The sequence below is a fragment of the Pelophylax lessonae genome, assembly GCF_965119305.1.
Source record: "Pelophylax lessonae genome assembly, chromosome: 9".
NCBI lineage: Eukaryota > Metazoa > Chordata > Amphibia > Anura > Ranidae > Pelophylax > Pelophylax lessonae.
The window spans coordinates 144,780,822-144,802,773 of NC_138776.1; positions in this window are offsets into that span (position 1 = coordinate 144,780,822).

Genomic DNA, 21,952 nt, shown 5'->3' on the forward strand with positions numbered 1-21,952 from the left:
ACACCTTTAACCCTTTGATTGCTCTATATGTTTAATTAGTATAGTGACAGTGCATATTTTTAGCACTGATCACTGTTATAGTGCCACTGGTTCTCACAAATTGTCAAAAGTGCCAGTTAGGGGTTTATTTTCTAAAGCTGGAGAGGGCAACGTTAGTCACAATTCTGCAAAGAAACCAATCAGCTTCTAACCCCAGCTTGTTTAATTACGTTTTAGCAACAAAACCTGGAAGCTGATGCAGAATTGTCTCATTTTGCCCTCTCTAGCTTTAATAAATAAACCCCTTAGTGTCTGATTGTCAGCCGCAAAATCACAGTCCCACTATGAGACGTTGATCACTGCCATTACTAGTATAAAAATAAAAAAAATAAAACAAATTAAAGTATATATACCATAGTTTGCAGACACTATAACTTTTGCACAAACCAATCAATGTACACTTATTGGGATTTTTTTTTTACCAAAAATATGTAGCAGAATACATATTGGCCTAAATTTATGAAGAAATTTGATTTTAACATTTTTTATTGGACATGTTTTTATAGCAGGAAGTACAAAAAATTGTTTTTTTGTTGTTTACAGTGCAAAAAATAAAATATTTGGTTGTGATCAAATACTACCAATAGAAAGCTCTATTTGTGGAAAAAATTTACATAAATGTAATTTATGAAGAGCATTGCATGACTACGCAATTGTCAGTTAAAGCAAAGCACTGCCGAATAGCAAAAAATGTCCTGGTCATTAAGGGGGGTAAATCTTCCGGAGGTCAAGTGGTTAAAAGACAATTTCCACAAACTAGGTATGTTTCTAATTTGCATGACATCTCTCCTGTTACAATACATGGCATGTCTTCCATTTTAATAAAATAAAAGATTTTAATCAAAGTTAAAACTTTTTTTGTTCATCATCTCCCTTCTGCATGTTGTCAGTTAACCTCCCTGTCGGTATGATTCTTTCCGATTTTAGGTGCTGAAAGCGGTACCATTATTTTGCATGTAATTCTTAAGAATGAGCAGCCCAAACCAACTACAGTATTTACATATGATTTTTTTTTTTAACATCTCGGGTATGATAAAGTTTGAAACACAAAATCATAAATTATAATATAATAAATAACTATAAATAAGTATGTATGTATATACAGTGCTTTGCGAAAGTATTCGTCCCCCTTGAACTTTTCGACCTTTTGCCACATTTCAGGCTTCAAACATAAAGATATAAAACTGTAATTTTTTGTGAAGAATCAACAACAAGTGGGACACAATCATGAAGTGGAATGAAATTTATTGGATATTTCAAACTTTTTTAACAAATGAAAAAATGAAAAATTTGGCATGCAAAATTATTCAGCCCCTTTACTTTCAGTGCAGCAAACTCTCTCCAGAAGTTCAGTGAGGATCTCTGAATGATCCAATGTTGACCTAAATGACTAATGATGATAAATAGAATCCACCTGTGTGTAATCAAGTCTCTGTATAAATGCACCTGCGCTGTGATAGTCTCAGAGGTCCGTTTAAAGAGCAGAGAGCATCATAAAGAACAAGGAACACACCAGGCAGGTCTGAGATACTGTTGTGGAGAAGTTTAAAGCTGGATTTGGATACAAAAAGATTTCCCAAGCTTTAAACATCCCAAGGAGCACTGTGAAAGCGATAATATTGAAATGGAAGGAGTATCAGACCACTGCTAATCTACGAAGACCTGGCCGTCCCGCTAAACTTTCAGCTCATGCCTTAAAGTGCTTTTAAAGGCACAAGGTTTTTTTTTAGAAAAGAATAGAATGCACGAAGGTAAAAAATGTTTTGTGAGCAACAGCCCCCCCAGACCCCCTTTATACTTACCTGAGCCCCATCTCAATCCAGCGATGTCCAGGACAGCCTTGCCTCTTCGAGGACTTGCTCTCCTGATTGCAGTGGCGGCTGGTGCTCAAAATTTTTTGGGGGGCGCAAACAGAAAAATATAATAGGCATTGCTTTGCGGCAAAAAACACTGTAAAAAATTGCGTGACTTTGAGGTCACAAAAGTGTGAAAGGGGCCTTCAGTAATCAAGGTATAGTGTGCCCCCTTCAATGCAGAGTGACCAGCGTGCCCCCTTTCAATGCAGAGAGACCAGCGTGACCCCTTTCAATGCAGAGTGACCAGCCTGCCTCCTTTCAATGCAGAGTGACCAGCGTGTACCCTTTCAATGTAGAATGACCAGCGTGGCCCCTTTCAATGCAGAATGACCAGCGTGCCCCCTTTCAATTCAGAATGACCAGCGTGCCCCCTTTCAATGCAGAATGATCAGCGTGCCCCCTTTCAATGCAGAATGGCTAGCATGCCCCCTTTCAATGCAGAATGACCAGAGGGCCCCCTTTCAATGCAGAATGACCAGAGTGCCCCCTTTCAATGCAGAATGATCAGCGTGCCCCCTTTCAATGCAGAATGACCAGCGTGCCCCCTTTCAATGCAGAGAGATCAGCGTGCCCCCATTCAATGCAGAGAGATCAGTGTGCCCCCATTCAATGCAGAGAGATCAGTGTGCGCCCATTTAATGCAGAGAGATCAGGTTGCCCCCTTCAATGCATAGAGATCAGCGTGCCCCTTTCAATGCAGAGAGATCAGCGTGCTCCCTTCAATGTAGAGAGATCATCATGCCCCTTTTAAATGCAGAGTGACCAGCGTAGTGTGCCCCCCCAGACCAGCACTTACCTGATGCAGCGGCGGCTTCTCCTCAGTCCCCCGGCGTCTCCTCGAGTCCTCCCGCCTCCTCCTCCGCCAATGGCATGGTTTTTGCCTTTCGGCTAATTAGGAAATGGGTGTCGGACCCGCTTCCTGATTGGCCAGGAGTAGGATCCGAGTGACAATAGCGAATTTTCATTTGCTATTGTCACACAATGGGTGGGCTCAGGGCGCACTGCTCTGCACCCCGGGTCCTCCCTTTCCTGAAGCCTTTTAGAGCCTCTGGCTCTAATCAGGTGACTCAGAATAAAAAAAAGCCCCATTTAACTCCATGTGTCCGGCATGGATAGGAGGGGGGCGCCTGCGCCCCCAACACACCGGCCGGCACTGCCTGATTGGCTTTTTATAGCAGCGGGAACCATATGCTCCTGCTGCTGTCAATCACAGCCAGTGAGCCAATCAGGAAAGCAGGTTGGGGGGGCGGGACCGAGTCACAGCTCCGTGTGTGAATGGACACACAGAGCTGAGGGTCGGGAGTGCACCTGCTTGGGTGCCCCCATAGCAAGCTGCTTGCTGTGGGCGCACCCGGCAGGAAGGAGGAGCCAGGAGCACTGGTGTGTGACCTGAGAAGAGGAGGATCAGGACTGCTCTGTGCAAAACCACTGCACATAGTAGGTAAGTATAACATGTTTGTTATTTTTAGAGAGAAAAAAAGGCGACTTTAGTATTATTTTAAAAAAGAAGAAAAATCACAACATAAGAGTTAATAGATGCAGAGGAGTTCCTTTACTAAAGGCAAATAGGCTGTTCACTCTGCAATGGAATTTTCCCTAGATCTTAGTGAGTGTGGTGGGCATTATTCTTTTCCCTGACACTAACAATGGGGCAGTATTCCCTCCCACTGGCTCTGATGGGGCACTACTTCTCCCACTGACACCAATAATGGGGCACTATTCCTCACCCTAATACTAAAGATGGGGCATTGCTTACCCTTAGTATTGCCAGACATTTGCTCCCGCTGCTGTCAATCCCAGTCCTTGAGCCAATCAAGAGAGTGGGGGGGGCGGGACTGAGTTGCGGCTCCATGTGTGAATGGACACACAGAGCCGCAGGTCGAGAATGCGCCTGCTTGGGTGCCCCCACAGCAAGCTGCTTGCTGTGGGGGCACCCAGTATGTAGGAGGAGCCAGGAGCACTGGCGTTGGACCTGGGAAGAGGAGGATTGAAGCTGCTCTGTGAAGAATCACTGCACAGAGCAGGTAAGTATACCACGTTTGTTATTTTTAGAAGAAAAAAAAACGAGACTTTAGTTTTTAAAAAAAAAAAGAAAAATCTCAACATAAGAGTTAATAGATGCAGAGGAGTTCACTTACTAAAGGCAACTAGGCTGTTCACTGTGCAAGGGAATTCACACTTTGCAATGGAATTTTCCCTAGATTTTAGTGAGTGTGGTGACACTTCACTTTGCAACAAATCAGATCACATGCAAGAAAAATGAAAAAACAGAAACAAAAAAAACAACAACATTTTCACTTGCACATGATTGAATGATGGAAGTTTCACCTCATTTACTGAGCTCTGGGGATAATTCCCTTACAAAGGGAACAGCCAAGTTGCCTTCAACCCCCTAAAGCAGGGGTCTCACACTATGGCCCGGGGGCCAGATAAGGCCCTTTGCTTGCCTTTATCCAATTCTTAGGGCATTATTATTTTCCCTGACACTAACAATGGGGCACTATTCCTCCCACTGGCTCTGATAGGGCACTACTTCTCCCACTGACATCAAGGATGGGGCACTATTCCTCCCCCTAATACTAAAGATGGGGCATTGCTGGTGAATGTGCAGGCTTTTGGGATATAAGTGCCAGAGGTAGCATGGGCATCTTAGGGTCTCAGAATACTGGCCATTAACCTGTCTTCAGTAAAATCCTGGAGTGTGAGCCTAGAGAAGAGTGTCCTCCTATTTACTTTGCAGTATTTCGGAGTATATCATGCCTTAAGCCCTCTCCTGTTTTTGTTTCTTCAAACAATACATTTGAATAAGACTTCCCCTAGACGGAGGTATTGTAGCTGGAGTGCATGGAATGGTGCTTGTGGTGGTAGACAGCCTCTGTACAGTGCTATTATCAGTTGCCCCTGTGGGGGTGGCAATACATTTTTTTTATTTGTTGTTTTTGTTCCCACAAATGTAGAGTTACCCTTTAAACTAAAGCCAGACTCTAAAAGACCCAAGTGTATATTTTTGGTGGTGGCCCATGTAATAAAATCTGCTGTGTTGCAGAGCTTGAGCCATTGCAAGTATCCAAAATAGCTTAGAGACTGTGAAAAGAAACAGAGGTACCATGCGCACAAATCATAAAATACATATCATCATAGTGAATAAACAATAAAGAATAGAAAAATAAATACATCTTCATTTAAATTATTGGAAATTACATAAAAATTGTGAAGTCCTTGTATAAATCCCGCACGTAAAAAAACGTCCTCAGTGAGTTTAGGAAAGGTTCCTCTCCACCAGCATGCAGACACACTATGCACTCACCAGACTTGATTGGCCCCTATTACAGGGAGTCAAATTGCGCATATGGAAAATCCAAGATGTCGTACAAGAGGTCACAGGAATGAATTCAAACTGCTGCTGTCATCCATTCAATATATATATATATAAATAGCATTTTCAAAGCTCCAGTGTTGTCATATAGAGAGGGAGAGGAAAGAACACACACTCTCATGGCGCAGTATTTCAAATCATTCATTTAAGAAAGAAGTTTGTATTGCACTTACATCAAAGAAGACAGGGATCAGCATGTATTGTATAGGAATCCATTCAAACAAATTGTGTAGCGCTGACATTAAAGGTGTTGACTGTAAGAATTGATAAAATATACACAAACAAATAATATTAAATGCGTAACAAATCGTGCGTCAATGTGATAAAGTCCATTGAAGGAATATCTAGGATTCAAAATACAAGTCCCAGAGTGGACGATGAAAAATAGAAGGCTGATGTCCCAAGGCTGAAATCCCAAGGAGATGGTGAAGCAGGAAAAACACCCCTGAAGTATTTTATAAATTGGCTGCTTACCAAAAGCATAGGCCCCCCCCAACCTAATGGACAGGCCACAAAAGCTTAGATGTAAATCTGTGTTCTGATCATTCCATCAACTGCCAGGGGAAGAGATGTAATTCTAACATATACTCTCGCAATCAGCTCCAAAGAGAATCAGACCCATATGTGTGGGGAGGAAAGTAAAAAGGCACATAGCGTGATCCAGTAAAATGCACAATATAAATTTATTCTGAATTACACTTACATGTTTCCAATAAAAACAAGCAAAATCTTTAAAACCGCGGCGTCCCGTGTGTGGATGCTGAGCCGGCATCTAGGGGGCGTGGTAGCGTTGCGTCAGGTACCTATTTCTATAGATCAAGTGTTTAGCTGCTTTCACCATCACATATTTCACATTTATTTAAGTTTTAGCGCAGGATCGTTTTGATTTTTATTATTGCATAGGAATCTGGTTTGTGCTCGACGTGCGTTCCAGCTGACCGGAAAGGACATATTTCAAACACTAATGCCGTTTCGTCAGGATATGTCTGGCGTCCTTAGGGTTTTTTACACTTTACAACACGCAGCTCTTTATTGTAGTTTATTTGTTTTATGGTTATTGATTTGCGTGGGTTTAGAATCTATTGGTTCCTATATTTTCTTTTTCAGCTCAGAGACTGTGCATCACTGGTACCACTCTATGATGAGGAGGGAAAAAAATTGTACGTGACTTTTCATCCAAACTGACATATATTAATCACAAGATATCCGGGTACATTTAATGGATGTGGAAAGACCATTATGACTAAGAGGTTTCAAGAGATACTAAGTATGTTCATGCTATGTAGAAGCTATAGTATCATTCAACATAATTGCCTCTGAATGGCAGTTGTCATATAAACTGATGAATACATAATACCAGGAATAAAGCTCTAGGCTTTCTATCCAGTAATGGAATTAAGTTGTTGGCACTACATGTAAAAAAATCTGCAAGAACTTATTTAAAAGATGGCTTTGGAGACATTGTGTGCGTAGCTGTTAACATACTATATATTCAGATGTGTTGAGTATTTCATGGACATAAATCCGGTACTAGTGAAAGTACAAAGAGTACCTGTAAACTTGCAGTGTTCAATCTCTTTAGAATACCGTACTTTCTCTCTCTGTTTCTTCCTCTATTCTAATTTTCCTACTGACTAATATTTACACATATAATATAGGACACGCTGCTTTATGTGTGTCATTTGACAAATATTCTGGAAGTTTTTTGGAGCGTTATTGCACTACTACCGACTTGTGTTATTTATTGGGTTTTTCTTTTTTTTCTTTTCTTCTTATCCATTTAAGTTCTACCTTCGAATATACTAAGTGCATAAGCAAACCCTGTTTAAGAGGTATGGAAATCTTATGTCTACACAGCATACTTCTACCGCAGGCATTTACATTACAGGGGTTTTTCCTCCAATAGGTAGATATTTTTGGTCTAGTTGCTACTCCTGTATTACATGTCGGATAAACTTTGTTCTCATTTATAGTTTCTGTACTTGCAGTTCGCTATGAATCATTCTGCTCTGATTGTGGTGTTAATGGCTGCACCTCTGGGTTTTGTATCATTATTCCCTTCTTGTAAGATTTCTTGTCTTGCCGAAGTACACAATAAAAATGAAACTTAAAAAAGAAAAAAAAAAAGAGAGAATACTATACTTTAAATGCTAAGTTCACCTTTTGTAAATAAATACATAAATGCACATGATTTTGCAGGTAAAAAAAAATGTGCACTTATTGTTTTTTTATTATTCTCTGCTTGTAAGATTTCTTGTCTTGCTGAAGTACACAATATAATGAAACCTAAAAAAAAATAAAAAATACTATACTTTAACCACTTAAGCCCCGGAAGATTTGGCTGCTCAAAGACCAGGCCCAATTTGCGATTCGGCACTGCGTGACTTTAACGGACAATTGCGCGGTCATGTGACGCTGAACCCAAACGAAATTGGCGTCCTTTTTTTCCCACAAATAGAGCTTTCTTTTAATGGTATTTGATCACCTGTGCGATTTTTATTTTTTTGCGCTATAAACAAAAAAAGAGCGACAATTTTGAAAAAATAACAATATTTTTCCCGTTTTTTAATATGAAATTCTCCAAAAAAAAATTAAAAAATCAAAATTTTTTAACATTTTAGGCCAATTTGTTTACTGCTACATATGTTTGGTAAAAAAAATCGCAATAAGCGTATTTTGATTGGTTTGCGCAAAAGTTATTGCGTTTACTAACTAAGAGAAAGATTTATGTAATTTTTATTGTTTTTTTTTTTTTACTAGTAATGGCGTTGATCTGCGATTTTTTTTGCGGGATTTTGCGGGACTGCGACATTGCAGCGGACAGATCCGACCCCTGACTGACATTTTTGACACTTTTGGGAGTACCAGCGACATTACTACAGTAATCAGTGCTATAAATATGCACTGTTACTGTCAAAATGACACTGGCAGGGAAGGGGTTAACTTTATTGGTGATCAAGAGGTTAAGTGTGTCCCTAGGGGTGTGATTCTAACTGTGGGGGGGCGTGGCTTGTGATGTAACCACAGAGACATACGATCCTACATAGCAGGTTCGTATAGTCTCTGCACTTACATCAGGGAGAATGACAGATGGCTTTGTTTACATCAGCCGTCTGCCTTTTTTCCTCTCCTGCGGGAGATCGCGAGTGACTGGCGGACATCGGAGCCACCGGTCACTCCCGCGGGGATGCCTGTGAACAAGCGGGGGTGGGAGCGCGCCTCCGGCGGCGCACGCTCGCCCCTACAGGCGGCTGAGCGAGTGACGTACCCCTACGTCACTTTGCCCACCAGCGGCTGCCTGCCGCAGTATATCTGCGGTGGGTGGTCGTTATGTGGTTAAAGGCTAAGTTTACCTTTTGTAAATAAATAAATAAATGCACTGATTTTTTACTATTTTGGTAAATAAAATGTGCATTTATTATTTTTTTAACATGGAGCCTGCAAAGCATTGCACTTCCAATCAGCAGATCACAGGTGCAATACCAGGCTTCTGCAGACACTTCTGATAGCTGTCTGCCATACATCCATATTGGCCTTTCTCCTCTTTCTTCTAGCATGTACACATTGGTCTGTCTCCTGTATCCTTCCTCCAGCACACACATTGGTCTTTCCTCTGTGTTCCTTCTCCAGCACACACATTGGATTTCCCCTGTGTCCTTCCTCCAGCACACACACTGGTGTTTCCTCTGTATTCCTCCTCCAGCACACACATTGGTCTGTCTCCTGTATCCTTCCTCCAGCACACACATTGGTGTTTCCTCTGTATTCCTCCTCCAGCACACACATTGGACTTTCCCCTGTATCCTTCCTCCAGCACACACATGGGTGTTTCCTCTGTATTCCTCCTCCAGCACACACATTGCATATTGAACACTGGCCTTGTCCTCCTACCGGACATTTCACACTGGGCACAGACACACAAGAGCTTCAGCGCTAAGAATAATGCTAGTGTGTGTTTAGGTCACATGTTGCTCTCTTCCCTGTATTCTACCCAGGGCCAGTGCTACCTATAGGCAAGGTAGGGGCCCGGTCTAGAGCGCACATCAGTCAGGGGCACCGCGACTTGTAAGCAGTGCGGTTTGACCCGCACCGAGTGCAGGCTCAGTGGAAGCAGGCTGCCTGACACAACCATGGTAACCGATGCTTCAGTGACAGCCAGAGATCTGTGGGAGAGCAAGTCTCCTTCCTTGCTCCACCCATATGATAGAGCAGGGAAGACTTAGAGCCAGCTCTGATATTAACTCTTCACTGGTGAAATGACAGAGGTGGGAATGTCCTCCAGTCCTCAGCACACTCAGTCATGTCTGGTTGTACAGAACGTTGTAATGTACAGAATATTTGGTCATTGCACTGTTTTGTGATAGAACTCCTTCACTATTGCTGCACCCTCCCCTCCTTCTCCTATTATAGTATCCATTATTATTATTATAGTATAGTATCCATTTACTAAAGGCAAATAGGCTGTTCACTGTGCAAGGGAATTCACACTTTGCAATGGAATTTGCCCTAGATGTTTGGGTGCCCCCAGAGCAAGCTGCTTGCTGTGAAGGCACCAGGCAGGAGGGAGGAGCCAGGGGCACTGGCGTGTTCCCTAAGAAGAAGAGAGTCTGGGCTGCTCTCTGCAAAACCACTGCACAGAGCAGGTAAGTATAACATGTTTGTTATTTTTAGAGAAAAAAAAAGCACTACTTTTGTATTATTTTAAAAAAGAAGAAACATCCCAACATAAGAGTGTGGATTGGACTCTCCGGTACCCAAATGTAATCAAAGAAGAGCCTCCATAGTATAAAACGGTTTATTGAGAATAAAAAGCAAAAGTAGTACACTTACATCTGATGATTTGTAATGCGCTTAACCGTTTAGTGGGAGAGCGCCGTCTTGGCGTACGGTTCACCACTATACCGGAAATTACGTTGGTGCGTTCCACCGACCGGTTTGAGCTTCAGATAACGCCCAGTAGGAGGGGTGAAACACGTAAAGCAGGAATCTAGCGTCAGATGTCACTTCCGGTCGGTGGAAAGCACCAACGTAATTTCCGGTATAGTGGTGAACCGCACGCCGAGACGGCGCTCTCCCACTAAACGGTTAAGCGCATTACAACACATCAGATGTAAGTGTACTTGTTAGGAACCTGTCAGGAAGGCTCTGGCAGTGGATGAGTTAAGACTCACAGGCTATTCCGGCTCCACCCCTCTCATCTAGAAAGAGCTCTATTTAAGCTGGATCAGCACACAGGTTCAGTGCTGTCTTGTCTTCAGCTCCTGCCGTTGTTCCTGAACCTGTGACCTGTTTGCTGCTGATTTCCTGTTGACCTTTTGGCTTGTTCCTGACTCCGCTCGTCTGCTGCCCGTCCTGACCCCCGGCTTGTTTGACCATTCTCTCGGATCTCCCTTGTCTGTTTACCCGCCTTCGGACCTTGATCGGTTCACCCCTGGTGGGGCGACCCTGAGGACCGCGACCTGGTATCCACACGCAGCGAACTCCATCCTCACCACTAGAGGCTCTGGCGAAAACCGGTGGATACTTAGACTCCGCACCTCAGGCTAGCCTGTGTCACTTACCTTGGGGGGTTCCGTCCAAGCTCCACCCTCTAGCGGACATCGGGGCCTATCTCTGTCGCCAGGTTACCACCAGCACCCTAACAGTACAAGACAGCCATGTCGGAACCTGCAAGAGAGGCTTCACCGTTAGAGGAGATCGGCCAACACCTAGCAGCCCTGTCTCAAGCCGTGAGGACGCTTCAGGATGGCTATACACAGTTAGAGGGACGATTACGCTCTGTAACCCTCACGGCAGATTCCACTGTGCCATCTGCTCCCTCCTCCACTGCCGCAACCGCAGCACCGGCCTCCAGCCCCACAGTAGTGATGCTGCCACCGGAACCTCGGGTCCCTACCCCTGAAAAATATTCCGGAGATCGGGGTAAATTCCGAGCGTTTCGCAATGCCTGCCAGCTCTACTTCTCCTTGCAACCCCGGACCTTCTCCCTGGAGGCCAACAAGGTGGGGTTTGTTATTTCATTGCTACTATGCGGACCCCAGTCCTGGGCCCATCGGCTCCTTGAAGAGAGTAGCCCCCATTTGAACTCTCTATTGTCATTTTTTGAGGCTATGGCCCAACTCTATGACGATCCACAGCGATCTTCCACCGCAGAAGCTGCGCTACACGTTCTCCAGCAGGGGCGCAGACCCGTAGAAGACTTCCGTCGCCTGAGTTCCGACACTTCCTGGAACGAGGCTGCACTCCGGTACCAGTTCCGTCTAGGCTTGTCCGAAGCAATGAAGGACGAATTGGCCCGGGTGGGCATCCCCGACGCACTAGAAAATTTGATCTCCCAGGCCATTCAAATTGACCGTCGGCTCCGAGAACGCCGGGCGGAACGATCAACGCAGCAGTTTCGGCCAGCCTGGATGTTGCCACGAGTAGCACCTCCTGTACACTTCCCTTCCGCTGGGGCAGTCTCTCCCAGCCCTGCTCCCGCCGGAGCCATGCCTGATGCCCCTGAACCCACGCAACTTGGGGTCATGCGGCCTGTCTTGTCTCCGGAGGAGAGACGTCGCCGCCAGCTGGGTAATCTTTGCCTGTATTGCGGAGAAGCTGGCCATTATGTGCGCTCTTGCGCAGCAAAACACCATAAGTCTTTGCCAGTCTCGCCCTCCAGTTGTGTGGCATCAGTTACCTCCACCTCCCACTTAGGTTTTCCTGTGTCTTTGCAACTCCCAGAAGGACCCGTCCAGGTTACAGCAATCATTGACTCGGGAGCCTGCAGTTGTTTCATTGACCGTTCCTTTGCGGGGCAGCAAGGCATACCTCTCCAGACCAAGACCCAGGACCTCACTATCTTCCTGGCCGATGGCTCCCACATCAAGTCTGGACCCGTGACCCAAGAAACCCTTCCTCTTCCAATGGTCTCTCCATCTGGCCATAAGGAATTGATACGTTTGGATGTCATCGCATCTCCCTTATTTCCCATTATCCTGGGATTGCCATGGTTGCAGGCACACAACCCGCAAATCAACTGGATCACAGGAGCCGTCCAGTTCCCGTCTCCTTACTGCAGGAACTCCTGTCTACCCGCTCCATCCAAGTCCCCCCAAACTCTGTTCTGTCTCGAATCTGAGCCTGATTTATGTTCTGTTGTACCCAAGGCATATCACGACTTCCTGGATGTTTTCAGTAAGCGGGGAGCTGAGACCTTACCTCCTCACCGTTCATATGATTGCCCCATCGACTTGCTCCCGGGAGCCGAGATCCCATTTGGCCGAATTTACCCACTATCTGAACGTGAGCTGGACGTTTTAAAGGACTATGTGGACGAAAGTCTGAAGAAGGGGTTTATCCGTCCTTCCACCTCTCCGGCAGGGGCAGGTATCTTTTTTGTAGAAAAGAAGGATCACTCCCTTCGACCTTGTATCGATTACCGAGACTTGAATAAAGTTACCATTAAGAACCGCTACCCTCTCCCTCTGGTTCCCGAGCTCTTTCAGCGGCTCAGATCTGCTGTCCTGTTCACTAAGTTGGATCTCCGCGGGGCCTACAACTTAGTCCGTATTAGAGAAGGCGATGAGTGGAAGACAGCTTTTCGTACCAGGTTCGGGCATTTCGAATATCTTGTGATGCCTTTTGGCCTCTGCAACGCCCCAGCTACGTTCCAACACTTTGTGAACGATATTTTCCGGGATTGGCTGGATATCTTTGTCATAGTTTACCTAGATGACATCCTAATCTTCTCTACATCCCTGGAGCAACATCGCGAGCATGTTCGAAATGTCCTCGGCCGCCTCCGTCAGCATGGTCTCTATGTTAAGGCCGAGAAGTGTGAATTCGAGCGGAGCAGCATCCCGTTTCTGGGGTTAATAATTTCTACAGAGGGTATAGAGATGGATCCCCAGAAAGTCTCTGCCATCCTGAATTGGCCACCTCCATCTGACAAAAAGGGAGTGCAGCGATTCGTTGGCTTCGCCAACTTCTATAGAAAGTTCATTAAGGGTTTCTCTCATATCATCACTCCCATTACTCAGCTCACCAAGAAGAGTGTTCGCTTTCAATGGACCCCCGAAGCCCAGTCCTCCTTCTTGGTCCTTAAGAAGCTCTTCACGTCAGCCCCTGTGTTGAGTCACCCGGATCCCACCTTACCCTACCTCCTCGAGGTTGACGCTTCTGAAGTTGCTGTCGGGGCAGTCCTCTCCCAAAGACAGGGAACCAAGGACTTGATACACCCAATAGCCTTCTTTTCCCGGAAACTCTCCTCTGCAGAGAGGAATTATGATGTTGGGGACCGGGAACTTCTGGCGATCAAAGCCGCACTTGAAGAGTGGCGGTATTTGCTTGAGGGGGCTGTACACCCTATTCTTATTTTTACGGATCACAAAAACCTTGAGTATCTGAGATCTGCAAAACGTTTGAGACCCCGTCAGGCACGGTGGGCACTTTTTTTTTCAAGGTTTTCATTCCATATCACCTATCGGCCTGGGTCTAAAAATGTTAAACCGGATGCCCTGTCCCGGATGTTTGATAGCCCGAAGGAAACTTCAGTACCTGACACCATCCTATCCGAAAAGAACTTCCTACTTTTATTCACAAATCTGAAGGCCCGTCTTGAGCAAGCCTCTGCCCACATTCCTGGTCCACCTGGAATACCCCTGGTGCACAAAAATGGCTTGTTATGGGTTAAAGACAAGATCTTCGTCCCGGAAGAGGTCAGAACAGCAATTCTGGCTGCCTGTCATGATCACCCTCTGGCCGGTCATTTTGGCGTCCATAGGACCCTTGACCTCCTGCAGCGTTCTTTTTGGTGGCCTGACATGGAAGAGAGCTGCAGGAGTTATGTACTCTCCTGTACCACCTGTTCCCGGTGTAAAACCGCCAGAAGTAAGGCATGGGGCCTTCTCAGACCTCTTCCCATCCCTGATCGGCCCTGGCAAACAATTGCCATGGATTTTATCGTGGAACTTCCACCTTCTGCAGGGTGCTCTGCCATTTTTGTGGTGGTAGATCGACTCTCTAAAATGGCCCATTTTTTGCCCCTCAAGGGTACTCCCACTGCAAGGGAAACTGCAGAGATCTTCATTAGGGAGATCATAAGACTCCATGGGATTCCCAGGAACATCATCTCTGACAGAGGGGTACAATTTACGTCCCGCTTCTGGAAGGCTTTATGTAAACTGTTAAAGATCGAGCTGTCTATGTCCTCAGCCTACCACCCACAGACCAACGGACAAACTGAGAGGACAAACCAAACCCTGGAGCAGTACCTGCGGTGCTTTACCACCTTTGTCCAGGACGACTGGGTAGCCCTGTTACCATTTGCAGAATTCTCCTACAACAATTCCAAGCACTCTGTTACTGGCCAATCTCCCTTCTTCGCTAATTATGGATTTCATCCCTCCTTCTTACCAGATATTCCATGTGAATCCGGAGTTCCTGCAGTCCAAGACACTGTCAACTTCTTTTCCCGGAATAATAACCTTCTGCGGGAGACCTTAGCCAAGGCCCAAACTGCGTCCAAAAGGATCTTTGACAAGAGAAAGAAGGGAGAGTTGATTCTTCAACCTGACGATCGGGTCTGGCTTTCCACGGCTAATCTCCGCCTAGCCTGTCCATCCAAGAAACTGGCTCCCAGATTTATTGGTCCATTTCCAGTTAAAAGGAAACTCAATGATGTGTCCTATGAACTATCCCTACCCGATACCCTTCGGATCCATCCCATATTTCATGTTTCCTTACTGAAGCCCGTGATCCCCGATAACTTCCCTGGTAGAAGTTCAGGTACCCCAGAACCTGTGTTCGTGGATGGAGATGTGGAGTATGAGGTTGAGGCTGTGGTGGACTGTCGAAAGAGAGGCAACCAGCTACAGTTTCTCATCAAATGGAAGGGTTATGGTCCGGAAGAGAACTCCTGGGAGCCTGAACGGAACGTCCATGCTGCGGACCTAATCCAAGCACAAAAAAGGAGCTTGTTGCCCTTAAGGGGGGGGCAATGTTAGGAACCTGTCAGGAAGGCTCTGGCAGTGGATGAGTTAAGACTCACAGGCTATTCCGGCTCCACCCCTCTCATCTAGAAAGAGCTCTATTTAAGCTGGATCAGCACACAGGTTCAGTGCTGTCTTGTCTTCAGCTCCTGCCGTTGTTCCTGAACCTGTGACCTGTTTGCTGCTGATTTCCTGTTGACCTTTTGGCTTGTTCCTGACTCCGCTCGTCTGCTGCCCGTCCTGACCCCGGCTTGTTTGACCATTCTCTCGGATCTCCCTTGTCTGTTTACCCGCCTTCGGACCTTGATCGGTTCACCCCTGGTGGGGCGACCCTGAGGACCGCGACCTGGTATCCACACGCAGCGAACTCCATCCTCACCACTAGAGGCTCTGGCGAAAACCGGTGGATACTTAGACTCCGCACCTCAGGCTAGCCTGTGTCACTTACCTTGGGGGGTTCCGTCCAAGCTCCACCCTCTAGCGGACATCGGGGCCTATCTCTGTCGCCAGGTTACCACCAGCACCCTAACAGTACTACTTTTGCTTTTTATTCTCAATAAACCGTTTTACACTATGGAGGCTCTTCTTTAATTACATTTGGGTACCGAAGAGTCCAATCCAGCAATCACAGGAGATAACACTATTCCCCACTGTCTGAGTCCACTGGGAGAACCTGGAAGAACCATCTCATTCCAGCATCCACTAAGTGGCAAAGCAAAGTCTCTGAATATACGTTTGATCTCCCCATTGTTTGGTGAGTGGGGACACAAGAGGGGAGCACGGAGTGGTCTGCACTATTAGAATTCAAGCACGAACACTTTTATAAGGATCATCCATTTTTCAGCTGTTTAAGAGCACAAGCACTTAATGTACAGTATATGGACTTTGTCTGATCAACCATTAAGACTTTTTCTCAGCTGCTTTATATATTTGCACTTTAGTCCAGTGATATAGCACCAGCACTTTAATACTTTAATTTATTTATTAATTTATAGTAATGAATTGTTAATGCACATTGAAGATTTGTTGTTTACACATATGTATATTTATTTGGCCACTAGAGCAGCTTCACCATTCTTTCAATCATGGTTTACATTACCTACTGTACATCAGCAGGAGCCTATGACAGAGTATTGAGCCATTCTTAACTAGCGACATAGGCAGAGCAGTGCTGATACATATCTTACTAAAAGGTTGTGGACACCCATGTTCTAAAGCTTCCGTGAATAGAAACTTTAATTACCCTGTGAATGTTTTTGTGATATCCAACATTCACAGCCAAAGATGAGCAGGAACAACAAAATCTTTTAACCACTTCCATACTGGGCCATAGTAAAATGACGCCGGCAGGAAGGGCTCCTCGATCCGGGCGGCCGTCATATGACGACTGCCTGCTCTCGCCACTACTGCGTACTGAGCCCATCCCTGATCAAGGTAAACAGCCAATGAAACCCCCCCCCCCCAATAAAGAGAACCTGTCAGTAGCCCATCAAAGTACCTGTCACCAGCCCATCAGAGTACCCGAGTACCTGTCACCAGCCCATCAGGTACTCTGATGACAGGTACTGGGGTACTCTGATGGGGTGGTGACAGGTACTCAGGTATTCTGATGGGCTGGTGACAGGTACTTGGGTTCTCTGATGGGCTGGTGACAGGTACTCGGATACTCTGATGACAGGTACTCGGGTACTCTGATGACAGGTACTCGGGTACTTTGAGTACCTGTCATCGGAGTACCCGAGTACCTGTCATCGGAGTACCTGTCTCCAGCCCATCAGGTACTCTGATGACAGGTACTCGGGTACTCTGATGGGCTGGTGACAGGTACTCAGGTACTCTGATGGGCTGGTGACAGGTATTCGGGTACTCTGATGACAGGTACTTGGGTACTCTGATGACAGGTACTCGGGTACTTGATGGGCTGGTGACAGGTACTCGGGTACTCCGATGACAGGTACTCGGGTACTCTGATGACAGGTACTTGGGTACTTTGAGTACCTGTCATTGGAGTATCCAAGTACCTGTCATCGGAGTATCCGAGCACCTGTCATCAGAGTACCTGTCTCCAGCCCAGAGTGCCCGAGTACCTATCTGCACCCCATCAGATTACCCGAGTACCTGTCTCCAGCCCATCAGAATACCCAAGTACTTCTCTGAAGCTCACCAGAGTACCCGAGTACCTGTCTGCAGCCCATTAGAGTACCTGAGTACCTATCCGCAGCCCATGCCTCCTAGATTATGTGTTGGGGTGTTTGCTTTCAAAAATGGGGTCATTTTGTGGGGGTTTCCATTGTCCTTGTGTTCCAGGGCCTTCAAAAGTGTGATTGGTTGTAATGAAATTATATGTGTAATTTATGCTCCTAGAACACCTGACGGTGCTCCTTGCATGTTGGGCCTCTGTATGTGGCTATGCTGTGACAAAGTCCCACATATGTGGTATTGCCATACTTAGGAGGAGTAGCAGAATGTATTTTAAGGTGTCATTTTTGCTATGTACATGCTATGTGTTAAAAAATATCTTATAAATTGACAACTTTGTGTAAAAAAAATGCGTTTTCATTTTCTTTCCACATTTTCCAAAAACTTGTGGAAAAAAATGACATGTTCAAAAGACTCATCATGCCTCATAGAATATATGTTGGGGTGTTTGCTTTCCAAAATGGTGTCATTTTGTGGGTAATTCCATTGTCCTGGTGCTCCAGGGCCTTCAAAAGTGTGATAGGTCGTTAGGAAATTATATGTGTAATTTATGCTCATAGAACACCTTACGGTGCTCCTTGAATGTTGGGCCTCTGTATGTGGCCAGACTGTGTAAAAGTCTCACACATGTGGTATTGCCATACTCAGGAGGAGTAGCAGAATGTATTTTGGGGTGTAATTGCAAGTATGCATATACTGTGTGTGAGAAATAACTTGTTATTATGACAATTTTGTGTTAAAATAAATATATATATATATATTTCTTAATTTTCCCAAGAATTGTGGGAAAAAAAATTACAACTTCAAAAAACTCACCATGCCTCTTACTAAATACCCTGAAATGTCTACTTTCCAAAAAGGGGTCATTTGGGGGGTATTTGTACTGTCCTGACATTTCAGGGCCTTAAGAAATGAGATAGGCCATTGGTACATCAGGTGTGATCAATTTTCAATGATTGGCACCATAGCTTGTAGACTCTATAACTTTCACACAGACTAAATAATAACCACTAATTTGGGTTATTTTTAGCAAAGATATGTAAAAGTATAAATTTTGTAAATGATAGAGGTCTGTATATTACCCCCAGTCTATTCCGATCCCCTCTTCCCTAATACAATATCCCCTAACTCCAGGCACTGTTTCCAGTGCCTGTCACGCCCTCTACTGGTTTATTAACATGCTGGTCACAAAAACAAACAAAAAGAAAAAACAAAAAACAGAAAGGGGGAAGGAGAAGGGAAGGAGAGGGGGTGAACTCCTCTGTCCCCTCTCCCCCCCTCCTCCCCACCCCACCTCCACTCTCACTATGCTACAACTGTCACCCCCTCTCCCCCCCTACAAGATCTTCAAACCTACCGGTAGTTAATTGATTCTTTCAACACCCTTCACACTTTCTGAAAAATATCTGTAATATACTACTATCCCAGGGGCATAAAAAAAAAAAAAAGGGAGGTGACCTTCCTTCTCTCTCCGTGATCTTCACCCTTCTTAGGGACCCAGAAAAAATGGTCCTTTAGGCATATGTGTTCCATATGTATTCCAAAAGAAAACCCGTGATGCTATTCGTGAATCAATTTTACAACAATTTGCAATATAATAAATGTGCAGGCAGCTCCCTGCTGTCTTACCCCACCTACTTCAATTAGAAGATCATCTACTAATTGTGTGCTCAAAAAAAAAAAAAAATTAGTATGTAGCTTCACACAACCCAAACCAAAAAAAAAAAAAATGTTATAAAACAAACTAAAACACAGACCCTTCATATCCCATAAGGGCCCCCTACACTCTCCACACTCGTGATTCGTGACTCTTGTGCTCTATTAAAGTAAGTACAACAAAAAAAAAAAAAAAAAACAAACAACACACCAAAAAAAAAAAAAAAAACCCCTCTTTTTCAAATGTTTTTTAAAAAAAAAATATGTATCAAATTCACTGGGAATAAATTTTATACGAGGGTGTGAAGGGGCGAATGTCTCTTGGTCCCTATCGTGGGAAGGGGTTTATATTGAAAAATATATATAAAGAATAAAAAAAAAAAAAAAAAAAAAAAAAGAAAAAGGGAAGAAAAAGAAAAAAAAAAAGAACCCAAAAAAAAAAAAAAAAAGAGTCCCTGTGGTGACATTCCTACATCATTTTTCATTTCCGCTCTTTCCTTCAGTTTGATCCTCCAGTCTCTCGAGCCTCTTGGGTCCGTGCTTTTCTATTTCTGTTTCCATTCATCCCCCCCTTGAGGGGGTTCCAGTTTAAATACCCCATTTTCCTAGGGTCAATTGCGCACCAGTCCTCCACCCGGACAGGTTCAGTACCAAGAAATTCAAATAAACTGGGTAGATCTGTCGGGGTGCGCAGAACAAACATGTCTCTTTCTTTGAAAAAGGTTACCGCCAGCGGGTAACCCCATCTATATCTAAAGCCCAGCTGCTTGGCTCTATCCAGTACTGGCCGTAGTAGTGATCTGCGATATAAAGTATTTTTAGACAGGTCCGGGAGTATTTTTATTTTAGTCCCTGCGATTTCGATTATGCCTATATCCCAGGCTTTGCGAAGGATCTCCTCTTTTTGTGTATAATGATGGATCTTGCATACAATATCACGAGGTCTGCTAGGGTCTATATGTCTGTACCCTGCTACTTTGTGGACCCTGTCTATTTCCAAGGGGGCCGCAGGGTGGGAGGTAGGGGCAAGCACTTTTAAAAAAATGTCTCTCACCTTCTCCTGCAGATTTTCCCCTTCCACTTCTGGTACACCTCTCAGCTTTAAATTCCCTCTGCGGCTCCGATCTTCTGCGTCCTCAATACGAAGCTGCATATTAATAGTGAGCTCTAGAAGTGTCTCTGTGGTTCTCTTTACATCAGCCACTTGATCTTTTACACGTATAGTTTCTGCTTCATTTGAGGTAACTTGGTCGGTCAGTTGGGTCATATCCTTGCGGAGCTCCTGTATGTCTCGCTGGTGTGTTTCCTCAATCCTCAAGATCAGAGCTTCAATCTCTGTTTTTGTCGGCAGAGCTTTCAGTAAGTCCTTAATTTCTGGGTTACTACTCTCCTGCTGGTTACCGAGGACTGCTTCGGCTTCTCTCCCCATCTCCACAAGGTTTGCTGGGCTCTCTTCCGGCAGCTTTTCTCCTTTCTCTGCTCGCTGCTGCACGCTCTGTTTGGACTGTGCACCCCCACGCGCCGCCGCCATCTTTGTTACAGGTGCTCCGGGTAGATAATTTTGAAAGTATCGCTGAATACCGCCGTCCGACTTCCTCTGTGGCTGGCGCCTGTCCGCCACTGGTCGTTCGCTGGTCGAGCGAGTCACTGGGCGATTCCTGGCCGTGTTAGTCGTTAGCATGCCGCTAAAGCTGTGCCGTGTCGGATAGGTCTGGGAGAGGGGTTAGCGGGAGCTCCTTCTCACACGTCCTCACATCTCGTCCTCTCCAGGCCACTCCCCCAAATGCTACTTTACCTCTATCATTTACAAATTAAATTTATTTGGCTCCTTTTTCTCTTTCTTTTGACTATCGAGGGCTCTGTCTCCTTTTTCCCCCCCTTTTTTTTTGTGTGGATCGTAGGCGAACGGCCATTAAATTGCTTAAGTCAAGATTTGATTGACTGAATGATTTTTAAGAGGGGATAGAAATGGGACCCCCTTCCCCTGGTTTTTTCTTTTCTTTTTTTTTTTTTTTTTTCTTTTCTTTCTTATTTTTCCTCGAGACCAGTATGTTGATAAGCCAATAGAGGGCGTGGTAGGTATCGGAAACAGTATATGGAATGAAGGGGACATTATAGTAGGGAAGAGGGGAACGGAGCAGATTGGGGGTAATACATAGACCCCTTTCATTTTCATATTAAACTTAGTAGCCCCCACTTCTCTCTCTTTTTACTATCAAGGGCTTTGTTTTCCTCTTTTTTTTTTTTGTCCCCGGGGGCATAGGCGCAACGTAACGCTTATTTCCAATTTCCCCCCTCCTCCTTTTGCTGGGATACAGAGGGAGGTCGGGAGAAAAACAGGCCGGGAGAAGTAGATAGAAAAAAAAGGAACGAATTTAGACATGCCGAAGATTATGGAAATGATCAGTGTCGGTGTTTGGGAGAGGGAAGGGAGAGTGGTATTCTCTAATCCAATCCAACCATAACCCCATTTAGGAAATAGCTCATAGAACCAACATAGTTTGGATGAGCTACCCAGCGTAAAGCTATTTAGCGACCTCTCTAAAGTTGAGAGGCCAAGAGGGTACCTCCCCTTCTCCCCCCCTGCCCTCCTTAAATTTAATCCTTTTTTTTTTTTTTTTTTTGGGGTTTTTTTTTTGGGGGTTTTTTTTTTTTTTTTTTTGGGGTTTTTTTTTTTTTCTTCTCCCCTCTCTCTCTTCCACTCCTCGCCTTTTGAGCGATGGAAAACATAAGAATTTTATCCATTAATGCAAAAGGCCTGAACACTCCAGAGAAAAGGAGAATCTTGCTGGACGAGCTGAATAGATCTAGGGTAGATATTGCAATGGTGCAGGAGACACACTTCAGAGAGGATA